Raw genomic sequence first — 14,989 nt, forward strand, 5'->3', positions numbered from 1 at the left:
TTACCCTTTCCCCAATTGTAAAACCTACCCTGTTGCATGCGCCTATCTCTCTCCATAACCAAGGTGAAAGTCACAGAATTGTGGTCACCATCACCAAAATGTTCATCCACTAACAAGCCCATCACTTGTCCCGGTTCGTTACCAAGTACCACATCCAATATGGCCTCCCCTCTGGTTGGACAATCTACATACTGCGTTAGAAACGCTTCCTGGACACACTGCACAAACACCGCCCCATCCAATCTACTTGATCTACAGAGCTTCCAATCAATATTTGGGAAGTTGAAATCGCCCATTACTACTACCCTGTGGCTTCTGCACCTTTCCAAAATCTGTTTCTCCACATCTCTGCTGCTATTGGGGGGCCTATAGTAAACACCCAACAAGGTGACTGCACCTTTCCTATTTCTGACTTCAGCCCATACTATCGCTAAAGGCAGATCCCCCTCGAACTGCCTTTCTGCAGCTGTTATACCATTTCTAATTAGCAACGCCACCCCCCCTCCTTTTTTACCACTCTCCCTCATCCTACTGAAACATCTGTCACCAGGAACCTCCAACAACCATTCCTGTCCCTCTTCTATCCACGTTTCCGTGATGGCCACAACATCGTAGTCCCAGGTAACTATCCACGCCTTAAGTTCACCGACCTCATTTCTGATACTCCTTGCGTTGAAGTATACGCACTTGAACCCATCTGTGTCCGCAAGTATTCCCTGTCAGTTCTACCTTCTTCACAGCCTCCCCACACACTTGGACATCCTGACAAACAGCTAGCCTACTTGCTGGACTACAAGTCCGGATCCCATCCCCCTGCCAAATTTGTTTAAACCACCCGGAAGATAGCTAGCAAACCTACCCCCCAGAATATTGGTGCCCTTCTGGTTCAGGTGCAACCCGTCCTGCTTGTACAGGTCCCAACTTTCCCAGAATGCAGTCCAATTGTCCAAATACCTGAAGCCCTCCCTCCTACACCATCCATGCAGCCACGTGTTCAACTGCACTCTCTCCCTATTCCTTGCCTCACTGTCACGTGGCACCGGCAACAACCCAGAGATGACGACTCTGTCTGTCCTAGCTTTCAGCTTCCAGCCTAACTCCCTGAGCTCTTGAATGACCTCCCCACCTCTCTTCCTACCTATGTCGTTGGTGCCAACGTGTACCACGACTTCTGGCTGCACACCCTCCCCCTTAAGGATTCTGAAGACACAGTCCGAGACGTCTCGGACCCTGGCACCCGGGAGGCAACAAACCATCCGAGAGTCTCGCCCATGCCCACAGAATCGCCTATCCATCCCTCTAACTAGAGAGAGTCTCCTATCACTAGCGCTCTCCTCCTCTCCCCCTTTCCCTTCTGAGTCTCAGAGCCAGACCTCACGCCACAGACCCGGTCACTGCAGCTTACCCCTGCTCGGCTGTCCCCCCCACCAGTGTCCAAAGCGGTATACCTATTGTTTAGGGGAATGACTACAGGGGATCCCTGCAGTGCCTGCTTCCTCCCCTTGCCACCTCTAACTGTTACCCACCTGCCTCTGTTCTCTGGCGTAACTATGTCCCTGTAGCTTCTTTCTATCACCTTCTCAGCCTCTCGAATAATCCTCAGTTCATCCAACTCCAGTTCCAGTTCCCTAACTCGTTCTGTGAGGAGCAGAATCTGACTGCATTTCCTGCAGATGAAGTCGGCAGGAGTATCAGTGGTCACCCTTACCTCAAACATCCGGCAGGAGGAACATTCCACTGCCTGCGCTGCCATTACTCTACACTTCGTCTCCAAAGCAAGAATACTGAGTAGCTTACCTGTGAACTTTAAAGTTAGGTTAGAGGAGCAGGATGGGAGGGAGGCCCTACTATGTAGGGCCAGGGGTCTAGAACACACCCACTCAAATATCAATCACTCTGCGCTCCAATCTCACTTCCGCCCAGCTCGCGCCGCTCTCTGCTGAGAAAAGACCGTTGGCGTCGAGGTAAGTTCTTTATATATCACTTATCTTCCCGACCAGCTCTGCGCTCCAACCTCACTTCCGCCCAGCTCGCGCCGCTCTCTGCTGAGAAAAGACCGTTGGCGTCGAGGTAAGTTCTTTATATATCACTTATCTTCCCGACCAGCTCTGCGCTCCAACCTCACTTCCGCCCAGCTCGCGCCGCTCTCTGCTGAGAAAAGACCGTTGGCGTCGAGGTAAGTTCTTTATATATCACTTATCTTCCCGACCAGCTCTGCGCTCCAACCTCACTTCCGCCCAGCTCGCGCCGCTCTCTGCTGAGAAAAGACCGTTGGCGTCGAGGTAAGTTCTTTATATATCACTTATCTTCCCGACCAGCTCTGCGCTCCAACCTCACTTCCGCCCAGCTCGCGCCGCTCTCTGCTGAGAAAAGACCGTTGGCGTCGAGGTAAGTTCTTTATATATCACTTATCTTCCCGACCAGCTCTGCGCTCCAACCTCACTTCCGCCCAGCTCGCGCCGCTCTCTGCTGAGAAAAGACCGTTGGCGTCGAGGTAAGTTCTTTATATATCACTTACCTTCCCGACCAGCTCTGCGCTCCAACCTCACTTTCGCGCCACTCTCTGCTGAGAAAAGACCATTGGAGTCGAGGCAAGTTCTTTATATATCACTTACCTTCCCGACCAGCTCTGCGCTCCAACCTCACTTTCGCGCCGCTCTCTGCTGAGAAAAGACCATTGGAGTCGAGGCAAGTTCTTTATATATCACTTACCTTCCCGACCAGCTCTGCGCTCCAACCTCACTTCCGCCCAGCTCGCGCCGCTCTCTGCTGAGAAAAGCTCAGCAGAGAGAACAGGTGTTCCCAATCTGTGCGTTTTAAATAAATAGTTACAGCTTACAACAAAATATCAACTGAAGAGCCATTCTTTCGGAAGCAACAGCTATAGTGAATTATGTGACCAAGGCCAAATTATGAAATAATTTAAATAATCCACTTATAAGCTCGCAGGGCATCATGGTGGCTCAGTGGTTAGTACTGCTGCCTCATTGCGCTAGGGTCTTAGGTTCGATTCCACCCTCGGGTGATTATCTGCGTGGAGTTTCCCACCTCAATAATATTGTTAAATACAATGACTTATTAAGTTTATTAACTCAGTGGTTATTTATGATCATTGTGAACACATTCTCGTTCACATTAATCATCTGGTTAGTACCTCTGATGTATGTTCAATTTCAGTGAATATATTAGACGTGAGGAATTTAGCAAATGTATCCTCTAGGATTAAGTCTGTTGCGCAGTTCGTTTCAGTGCTATCTCTGACTAACTTGTCAACGCTCCTGACCATTTGTAAATTGTCCAGTTCTGATACCTGAATCTCAGACAGTTCAATTTTACCTTACGCTTATGAACCACTTTTATCTGCCAGAAGTGCAGTATTCGATTAGATGCCTCAGAATTGAGAGCCGGGACGAAGTTCTTCCAATCAGAACGAACATTTCAGGTACAAAAGGCAGATAGCAAGAGATTTGAAATTGGTTGTAGGCAACAAGAGATACTTGATAGAGCGAGGCAGCGGGAAATATGCCGCATATTTTCTTTGTGCCTCAGTTATGCAAGACATGTTCAGTGGCATAATGTAGATTCAGAATTTTTTTTGCATTTTATTATTTGAAAACCTATCATCAGCTTTTAATGCCACTGGCAACGGTCATATTACACTTCAAAACGTATTAATCTTTTTCAAACTAAGTAGATCATCTGGTCCTGCAACATTCACAGGGGAAAGAGAAAGGGAGTTCTAGTTTGGAATCCAGTGACAGTTAATTGATGGCAATGCATTTCCTAGTTTTATTCCTCTGTAGTTCCCATAGAGTTTGAACAATTTGGAGCTGCTGTCAAAGTATTCTTGGATAAATGTTGAAATGTAACTTTCATTGTACAAACATTCTGGAACAATCCCTGGTTGTTGGAAGGTGTTAATAACTAACATGGTTTATGTACTGTCAAAACAGGTGGGCTGTGTTCTCCGTGATAGTGTCAAGCTCATTGTGTTCAGGTCTGTTGTGATGTTGTAGTAGGGTCCCTAATTCTGTGCCAGGTGGCCTGTGTTCACTTACAACCTGTTAGAGAAGAATGTAGCACCATCTCTTATCAGGTTACTTCAGTGCAAGAAAGCAGATTGAGATGTTTGGGTGTTTCTGGAATTCCACTCACAGAGGCCAGTGAAATCTATTCAATCGCTGTCCTGGCTTGTGTCTCTTATATATTAAACAGACTTTTGGTGGTTAGCAGCTTTTTCCAGATCAATATTTGTTCACAAGCTTTTGGGCATCGCTAGATGGGGTTAATGGAGTAAGTGCTCAAAGAAATCCCAGCTTTTGACTTGCTATTCTAACAGTATCATTTATAACTAATCCAGAATGAATCATTTTCGAAGCATATTTGATGAGATTATGCTTAGGCTGTTTTACTTTATATTAAAATGTTGTAGCTGAATTTGATTGTTCAGTGTGGTAGGGGATCCGCTGAATCCAACACTTGCAGCAGATGATGATAGCTTTTCAGTTGGTCTTCAATTGCTAACTCCGACCATCCAGGACACCTGCTAAGAATCCTTTTCTAACAGGAGTCAAGCCAACATGATCCCTGTTTATCTAAATAGGTGTGAGCTCTTGAGCCAAAAATTTGAAAACAATTTGCTGAAGAGGGGGTCTCTGGATATGAAAGGTTAACCTTACTTTCTCTCCACAGGTGCTGCTAGACCTGTTGAGTTTCTCCAGAAATTTCTGTCTTTATTTTCGTTTTCTAGCATTTAAAGTTTGTTATTTCATTGAAAAAAAGTTCTGTTCGATGAAACATGTTCTTCACAGGAATCATGCATTTGAACATATTGCGAATGATCAGTTATTAAATATCAGAGAATCATTGAATTTGAGCGCACTGATCTCGAGCTGCAGTTTCACAAGAAACTATTATGAAGTGACAACACACTCCAGAGTGCAGTGGCTGCTGTAATTGGGTGGAAGTTATTTTGATCACTCAAGTAGAGAATGTTAATGACCCCGTTCCAAATAATCAGCAGAAGTTTTTTTTTACATCATGTGTGAAACAATTAATTTGTTGAAATATTTTAATAAAATGTATTCACCGCCAGTGCTAGCTTAATGAATGACACAATGATAGGAAGGTAGGAGCAAGAGGAGGGCACTCAGCTCCTCGAGCTCTTCCACCACTTACTTAGATCATGGTGCATCTGTGAGCTGAATCTACAGGTCTCCCTTTGGCTAAAACTCTTTAACACCTTTGATTAACAAGCAAAAAACTATCCCAGATTTACTGATTCGACTGCCCGTAACAAAGGGAGACACCATTTCTGAAAGACATTCCTGTGAGTACTGTGACACAATGAGGCTGGAATTAATTGCTCATGAAAGTAAATTTTAAATCTCTGACAATTTCCAATTGAAAACTCCCAATCATCATATGTCATTAATTTAACACTATACTTCCCTGGAATAAAGCAATATAATGTGTGATTACCTTGCTAAAAATGCGGGAAGCTTCATTCCTATTGTATGATTAAGAAATAGCTCTGTTCATTCAGTGAAAACACAGTCAAATCACACAAAAGGAAACCACGTGCCTCAAATAATTTTCAATTCTTCCAGTGGTTGTTTGAATCTCTGGACAGGTGTGGAAGTGTCAGACGTTTTATATCGCCTTGAGAAACTAGTTATCATCAGTCTATTTGAATTGCTGAAGTTTGTGTGGTATTAGCACATTCACAGCGCTGTTAGGAATTGAGTCCAATGGCTGTGATTGAGGAAGATGAAACGGGCAGGGAACTAGTTGAGAGTCAAGTTGAAGTCTGATTTGGAGGAAAGCTTTCAGGAGAAGCATTTACAAGCATGTGCGCCCTTATCCTCAAGGATCACAATGTTGGAACATGATGCTGAAGGGACATGTCAGCATGCAAACTGGAAGCTGAAGAAGGCACCTCGGCCCCTCTAGAATGCTATTCCATTCATGGGATCATCATTAATATTGCTGCTCACCAGTCTTCCCAACACTCGATAACATTGAACCTGATTGTTTACTGTTCAGCAAAAGAATCGTGAACCTTTGGAATTCTCCACCACAGAAATTGATTGAGGACAAAACATTAAGTGATTTCAATAAGGAGATAGATTCCTTCAATCCTTAAAAAAGTGCTACGGATATGTGGGAGAAAGGGAAACAGGCTACAATATTGGTTGAAAGCCATGAATACATTGAATGGGGCATGGTTTGTAAGTTTGCACGTAACACCAACATTGGTGGTATAATTGGCAGTGAAAGTCATCTAAACGTACAATGAGACCTTGATCAGCTGGGCCAATGGGCTTATGAGTGGCAGATGGAGTTTAATTTAAATGAATACGAAGTGTTGTTTTTTGAGAAGACAAATCAGGTCACAACTTAGAGTTAATGGTAGGGCATTGGATAGTGATGTAAAACACAGGGCCCTGAGGTTCCAGACTCATAGAGTCTGACACAGTTAATGGTAAGGCGCTGGGTAGTGATGTTGAACACTGAAGACCCTGAGGGTTCAGACTCATAGATTCTTGAAAGCGTCGTCTCAAGTACCTAGTGTGTTGAAGGTGTTTGGCACATGTACCTTCATTGGTCATAGCACTGAGTGCAGGAGTTAGGGCTTCATGTTGTAACTGTCCAAAACATTGGAATGAACTGCCAGAGGAAGTGGTAAATGCAGAGATAGGTCCAACATTTAGAAGACATTTGAACAGCTACAGGAACTGGATAGTTCTGGATGGATATGGGCCAAAGGCAGGCAAGTGGAATTACTTTAATTTGGGGACTCTGGTCAACATTGATGAGCTGGACCAAAGAAACTGTTTCTGTGCTGTATGACTTTATGATTCACTGACTTTATGGTGCAGTACGCTCAAAGTCGGAAGGTGGTGAGCAAGTGAGGGGATAGATTGGGCATGTGGGAGAGTTTGGGCTGGTAGGCTGTGAGGTGTTGGCTGGCTGCTGGGTAAGCTTGCATGCACTCTGTCTGGCAAGGTGGCATCAAGGTAAATGGTAATGGTCACAGGATAATTTGATCGAATTGTGCTTGGTAGGTGAGGGGTAGTTTGAGCTGAAATGCAGGAGGTCTGTCTTTGCCAGGCTGGTTTATGGAAAGGAGGGCAGGATGCCAGGCTGGTTAATGTAGAGGTGGGCAGAGTGCCAGGATGTTTCGGGGGTGGAAGGTCACTGTAATGAAGTGACAGGTGGACGTGTTGTCAAAATGAAAAGCTCGGAGTCTGGCAAAATGGTAGGTGGTAAAGCACAGGTGCGAAAGGAGCTAGGATGCAATGTGCACAGGTTGACTTGGATAAGATGAGAGGTCAGTGATCAAGGGCTGAGGTCATGTCTTGGGTAGTGGGCGTTTGTCTGAGGTTGTGAAAATGATGGTACCAGGTCCAGTCAGGGCCAGATTCACCATGGGCCAGGTGCAGGGCGGCAGGAGTGTAGATGAGTGAAAGGAATTGAGATCATATGTCCATCTGGAATATAGAATATAGAACATTACGGTGCAGTACAGGCCCTTCAGCCCTCAATGTTGAGCCAATCTGAAGCCTATCTATCCTACACTATTCCATTTTCATCCATATGTTTATCCAATGACCTTTTAAATGCCCTTAAAGTTGGCGAGTCTATTATTGTTGCAGGCAATGTATTCCATGGCCCTACTACTCTCTGAGTAAAGAAACAACCTCTGACATCTGTCATCTATGTCCTCTCCTGCTAGCCATCACTATTCAAGGAAACAGACTTTCACTGTCCACCCTCTGTTTATCTTTTATATCTCAATTAAGTCACTTCTCAACCTTCTTCTGTCAAACAAAAACAGCCTCAAGACCCTCATCCTTTCCTCATTAAACCTTCCTGCCATACCAAACAACATCCTGGTAAACCTCTGATCTCTTCCAAATCTTCCACATTCTTTCGAGAATGTGGTGACCAGAACAGTACACAATACACCCAAGTGCGGCCACACCAGAGTTTTGTACAGCTGCTGCCTAACCTCGTGGTTCTGAAACTCAGTCCCTCTATCGATGAAAGCCAACACAAAGTATACCTTCTAAACAACTCTATCAAACTGGCTGGCAACTTTTAGGGATCTATGTCCATGGACACCGAGATCTCTCTGCTCAGCTACACTACCAATATGGATTGCCTTGGATGTGTTTCGTGTGATAGGGGTTGTGTGTTCCGGGCATGAATGGGTGTATAGCAGGGTAGGGTTTGTCAATGTGAGTGGGAACTTAGGTCTCGACAGAGTAAGTGCAGTGGTTAGTCTGAAAGATGAGGTTTGGTGGTGAACTGCGTGTCAGTTTGATAGTTATTAAAGTTAAAGATCACTTCTTAATTTCTCAAATCATATTTACGTAAATACTCAGCTAACACTACAAAGTCTCTGAACCTTAATAGTCCTCCATTTTTCAGAGGCCTCCAGAATTCAGATAATTGTAAATGAGATGTTTCAACTTCCAGACAATTGGCATGAGTTCAGCCGTGACAGCCATCCTCCCAGTCCCAGTGCTCAGCTCCTGCCTGTCCTGCTGCGGCAGTGACCTTGCTCCCAGAGAGAACATTCTGCCTTGCATTGATAAGTGAGGAAGGCTCACTGGACCTGATTTCCAAGTATGGGGACGGCAAACACGAGGGGACACAACTTTAAAATGAGGGGAGATACGTATAAGACAGATGTCAGAGGTCGTTTCTTTACTCAGAGTAGGAAGGGTATGGAATGCTTTGCCTGCAACGGTAGTAGATTCGCCAAGTTTAAGTACATTTAAGTCGTCATTGGACAGGCATATGAACGTACATGGAATAGTGTAGGTGGGATGGGCTTCAGATTAGTATGACAGGGCAGCACAACATCGAGGGCCGAAGGGCCTGTACTGCGCTGTACAGTTCTATGTTCTATGATTCACTCTGATTTCTCTCCGGGGGTACTACCAGCTGTTGGGTATTTCCAGCAGCACAGTACCTAGTGGGGCAGCACGCTGGTTCTGTGCTTAGTGCTGCTGTCTCACAGTGCTAGGGACTCGGGTTCCATTCCAGCCTCGACTGACTGTCTGTGAGCGTTTCCTCCCACAGTCCAAAGATGTGCAAGCTTGGGGAATTGCAAATGTTGTGTTCAGTGATTGGGAGGTTAGGTGCATTAGTCAGGGTTAACTGTAGCATAATAGGGTAGGGGAATGGGTCTGGATGCGTTAATTTTCAGAGGGTGGATGTGGACTTGTTGGGCCAAATGGCCTGTTTGCACACACTGTCGAATTTCGATGAATCTGCATTTCCTTGGTTTGTATTTTGTGAAACGTCTCTGCTCTTCACAGCAATCCAATGGAAGCGTCAGTTGGTGAGATCTTCAAACAGTTACTGGGGTGGGATCAGGATGTTCTTCTTCCTAAATTATATGGCAATGGTCAAGATCGAGGGCATGTTTCTAAAGAGGGAACCAATGATCATGATCAGCAACTGGTAGGAAACAAAAATAAATTCCAGTTATGCTGTAGTTTCAGCGGGAGCATACTGGCAAACGTTTACAGCTGAGGATACATTTGAGTAACTGATAAGGTCAAATGAACAGAAACTAACATGCTCACTTGGTCATTCGATTGTAGAGACACCATCTCCCCCCACGCTTTATGGCCTGGTCTCCTCCTGTCAGGAGCACAACACCGGTTCTGCAATCTTTGGTTGTTTGGCGATGGACTATTCCCCTGACGTCACGAAGGTAACCTGGAAGAAAGGTGGGGAGCTAATCACGACTGGATTGAAGACTTACCCATCAGTGAAAAACAAGAAGGGAACCTACACCCTGAGCAGACAGTTAACCCTGCCTGAGTCAGCGGTAGGTTGCCCCAGCAAAATCTACTGTGAGGTTCAACACAGCGGGTCACACAAGAGCAAAGAAATGCCATGTCCAGGTACGTTTTCACAGAATCACCTTATACAGCACAGGAAAAAGGCCCTTTGATCCACCCAATTCACGCCTATCAATAACAGCCACCTAACTATTCCAGTCTCATGTGCCAGCCTTGTGTGACTTGCCCTTGCAAGGATACTTCATACTTATTATGAGGGGCTCAGTCTCTACATGGCTTATAGGTGCTGAGCTCCAGGCTAACACCACCCTCTGTTTGATTTTGTTTTCTCCTGAGATCCACTTGGAACCTCCTGGCCTTACCTTCACCCTGTGCCCCTGAGGCATTGTTCTCTCCATCAAGGGGAAAGGTTTCATCCAATTTACCCTGTCTATGCCTAAAATAATTCTAGACATCATGATCATCTTCTCCCTAATTCTCCTCTGCTCCAAGGAAAACCCCTGTCTATCTAATCTAGTTTCATAACTAAAACCCTCCAACCCAGGCAAGATCCTGGCAAATCTCATCAATACTGCCTTCAGTGTAATCACATTCCTTCGATAACATGCACACAACGCTTCAGTATGGTCTAACCAGTGTTCTATTAAGTTCCAGTATCATCTCACCACTCTTCATTGTCAATGTCTAGGCTAATAAAAGCAAATATCCTCCCACTTTCTTAGCCTCTTTATCCAGACGACACAGTACTGTAGGGGTTCGGTGAGTACATGCACCAAAGATCCTCAGGCCTTTCCAGGGTTCCACCATTCAAAACGTCATACCTCACAGATTCTTCTGCCGAATTACATCACCTTACAATAATCCAGAATAATTTCCATTTGCAACTTCTCTTCACAAAGAACCAACCCTTGTATATCCTCTTGCAATCTAAAGCCATTATGCTCATGACTTACCAACATGACTGTTTTCATTTCATCTATGAATTCACAGGTTAATCCTGCTCAATTTGAGTCTCAATCATTGGTATGTAAGAGAAATAGCAAGGAAATCAACACCAATCCCTACAGAACACCAGGAGACATAGATTTCCAGTCACGCAGACACCCGATGTCTATTATCCTGCTCCCATCACTCAGCCAGTTCTAGATCCAATCTATCAAATTAACTCGGATCCCATTGGCTCTGATTATTGCTATCATCTGGACATCGAGTTGTCTCTCTGAAACCTACTATCAAATTGTTACACATGACTTCTCTCAATAAAACCGTGCTGAAAATTTTTGATTTATCTTCCAAATTAAGACTAATTTCACTTCTCAATAGTTTCCTCAATAGCTTGACAGATCTGTGTTTTCATTATTTATCCCTTCTTTCGTCCTGCATAACAGTGCAACGTTGGCTGATCTACACTCACTTGGCACAACTGCTGTGGCCAGACAGGAATTCTAAATTATTTCAGCCGACCCAACTATTTCATCCTTTGATCGCTCAACCCGCTTGGTATACTTTTCACCTGCCCTGGAAATATAACCACTTTTCATTCAGCAAGACAACACAGAACATCACATCATGTCTCCTAATTTCTGAAAACTACATCACAACACCCCTCCATGATTTCGGTCCCCACATTGTCCCTCTTACTAGTGAACACTGACACAACACATTCGTTTCGACCACAACCTAATCCTCCGGCTCCACTCCAATAATAACATTAATGAGCATTACTTTTACCCGAATAATTCTTTTATTATGAATAGGCCTGTAACTTTTAAATATATTTTCCTTTAGTTTGACTGCCATTATTTTCTCATGGTCCCTTTTGCTCTTCTAATTCCGTTGTCTTTCAAACTCCCCCTTGCACGTTCTGTACTCCATACTAGTTTCTATTGTTTTGAGATTTCAGTATAGACTGGAAGCCTCCCTTGTTTCTCTTTATCTCACCCTCTGTCCCCTTTGCTGTCCAGAGCCCGCCGCATTCTTGGTCCCACGCAGTGGCTTCCTGGCAAATGTCCTCGCTGTGATTTTCCTATCTCTTTCTTAAATGTGTCACACTGCTTTGACTCGGATTTAACAATAAGTATCAGCTTCCAGTCCACTCTGGTCAAGTCATTACCTGATCTTACGAAAATTGTCCTTCCCCTTTTCAGAACTTTGGGCCAATTTCTATTCCCTTGCAGTACAATCTGAAATCCAACTGATTCACGATCACTGTCTGCAAAGTGCTCCGCCATTGATGTTTTACCCACTGGGTCGACTTCATTCCCTAAAGTTAAGTTCAGGTTCACCCCTCTCTTGCAAGGTCTGGATTAAAATTCTCTGTATTAAACACATACTTTGTTAAAGTATTCTCCTGGGGGCATTTTCAGAATTGTGCTCCCTCTGAATTTTTGACAAAATGAATATCCAAGCCTAGGCTGAGGAAGTTAAAAACCTCTTTTCTCATTCCGCTATTTAATTTACATTTCTCTGAAGTTTGCCCATGTATTTGCACTTGGTCTTTTGGACCTATAGTAAGGCCTATCGTGCTCTCCCAGTAGTTATTTTTGCTGTATTTTGGTTTTGAAGTACTGTCCATTTGCCTTTGTTCCAGGAATTATCCATGGTTTCATTTCTCTTTACAGCGTAAAATACTCTTGTCAGAATTGCGACAGAAGCAGCTCCTTTTCCATCTTTCCCTATCTCGCCTGAAGGCAATAATCCTGGAATATTGAATAGCCACTCCCTCCCCGCTCTCAATATGTCTCCGTGATAGCAACCGCATCATTTCCTCATTTATGCCGGTAATTCATCTGCCTTGTTCATCAGACTCTGTCATTGAAACGAATACCATCCAACGTTGCATCTCCCTTCTGATTTAACCGGCCTATAGTTTCTATGCCTCCTTGACTCCCTTGCTGTGTCTTATAATTTTAGCCTTTCACATTGTCCTGCTGATCTTTCTGTGTGGATCCAGCACTCTGCACAATTATGATTCTTGTATCCATTAACCACAAGAAACCTTGCTATATGAGGACTGATTGTATTTGTTCTGTAATTCGTCAGATAATTTATGCGATGTATTTCCGAAAGATCTAGGTATTCTCCAACCAACTCTTCTCCTAACTGTGAGCTCCAGTGAAGAAATCGCAAGCAGTAAGTTTGCAACCGTCGTCTGTTCAATCATCGATTTCCATCCGAAGTCAATCTCCGTGAGTTGGTTGAAAAATAGCCGACGCCTTGATTCTGGCTTCTTCACGTCTCCCGTGTGTGAGGCGAACGGGAACTTCTCGGTGATGAGTCCCTGATGGTGAATGGTTCAACAGCGCAGTCTATACCTGCCAGGTCACTCATGGAGAGAACATTCAAAGTAAAAACATCACCGCACTCCAGGGTAAGAGACACACACTGAGAGAGCTACAAATCATTCTGAACTCTGATGAAAATCAAACACACTAATTTATCAGGCGTAGTAAACAGCACGGTACAGCTTCTCATTTCCCAACATGCCACGTATCTCATATTAGTTTGAGTATTACATTAGCATTGCTCATATTTCAGCATTTTGGCAAGTCAGAAAAGCATGTTTCCCCTCTGTTGAAGAAAGATACATAAACAGTGAGCTTTGCGAAATAGTTTGTTGCCTCACCATGCTGGGAGTGGCATTCAGAGTGCTGAATCCTTGCCTGGTAGTCGCTTCAAGGATAAGTTAGGGGTGGAGGGGGATATTGGATAGATATCTGATTGAAACATAGAAAATACTGAGAGCCTTAGGTCGAGTGAACGTGGAATAGATGTTTTGACTGGTGGGCGAGACTAGAACCCAAGGGCACAGTCTCAGGGTCAAAGCGGCACCGTTTAGAACTGAGATGGGGAGTAATTTCTTCAGCCAGAGGGTGATGAGTCTGTGGAACTTGTTGCTGCAGAGTGCTGTGGAGGCCCGGCCATTGTGTGTACTCAAGCCAGAGATAGATCGGCTCTTGTTTAGTACGGGGAGAAGGCAGGAGAATGGCTTTAGCCCGAAAGATCGATTTTCCTGCTCATCGGATGCTGCCTGACCTGCTGTGAGTTTCCAGCATCATTCTGATCTAAACTCTGGATTGGCCGAACAGCCTTATTCTGATCCTCTACCTTATGATGTTGGGGTCTCAAAATGACGTGGTTAAAATATGCAGTGACCCTTACTTGAAAATAAATCAAAATGCGTTGAATGCTTCATCCCCTGCTCTGGAACGACCTGTTGGCCTTGGACACTGTACGACATCGATTTCTATCTGGTACTGAGCTCTTTAACTTCATTTATGGGATCAGACCACAGACCAAGTGGCTATCACATTTGATGAACTGGGATAAACGTGATCTGACTGAGCTTCTTGAAGATGCTCTCTGTAATTAATGGATGAGGCAGGAGAATAAATTCTGGTGGGAATGCTACAATAGCGATGAATGAACGAGAAACTCGAGACAGGCTGATTTAGCCTGGTTTGGGGTGGCGATGTTTACACAGTGAGTAGTGGATGTCTATAAAATTAGTGTACATTTCCATCGCGTTTGTAGATTAATTTAAGACGCTTTTGTTTTTATTTTCTCCCCTGCTCTGTGAAAAAATTAAAAACTGCAGCTTGGTAAATAAAGTGAAAGTACAGACCAGTTATGAACTAACTGAATAGAGGGAAAGACTTAAGGAGATGGGTGTCCTTCTCGATACCCAATGCTGTACGCAATGTCTTGTTTTCAGATCTACTCCAAACACAGCCCATGAGGAACAATGACATAAATTAGAGAATGACATCACACCAATAACGCAAAGTATTTTTGATCACGTTAAATATAATGAACAGAATTTCCATGGCTGTTCACCGCTCCTGTAACACTTTAGAACTGTGCAAAGAGAATAATTATTATTTATTATAATTTGTCCAAAATTTGGGATGTGATTTAGCATTCAACGTGACCAGCAGCACTTGCACCTAAGGGTTATGAACATGGAAATGGACTCATTATATTCAGATTACTCTTCTCACAAGTATCAATAGATGGTCTTAAGTGAGAGACAAACTCTGAAAGAAAGGTAATTCCATTAGTTACATGATGGTATCTTCGATTATTTTACTTCTTTCGCAGGTTTCACTTGTTACAAATCCAGTGTTCTTTCGGAATAATTACACAGGGTATGTTATAGGTAATCA

At 44.0% G+C, this 14,989-nt stretch overlaps 1 pseudogene and 1 gene segment (V, D, J or C); both read left to right on the forward strand.

Annotated features, from left to right (window-relative positions):
- The window catches only part of LOC122552336, a 955,507-nt gene that overhangs the window by 113,655 nt on the left and 826,863 nt on the right, over nt 1–14,989 (forward strand).
- Nucleotides 1–14,989, forward strand: part of LOC122552123 — a 25,342-nt pseudogene that overhangs the window by 5,631 nt on the left and 4,722 nt on the right.

Source organism: Chiloscyllium plagiosum, chromosome 8 (genome assembly GCF_004010195.1).
Source record: "Chiloscyllium plagiosum isolate BGI_BamShark_2017 chromosome 8, ASM401019v2, whole genome shotgun sequence".
Lineage (NCBI taxonomy): Eukaryota > Metazoa > Chordata > Chondrichthyes > Orectolobiformes > Hemiscylliidae > Chiloscyllium > Chiloscyllium plagiosum.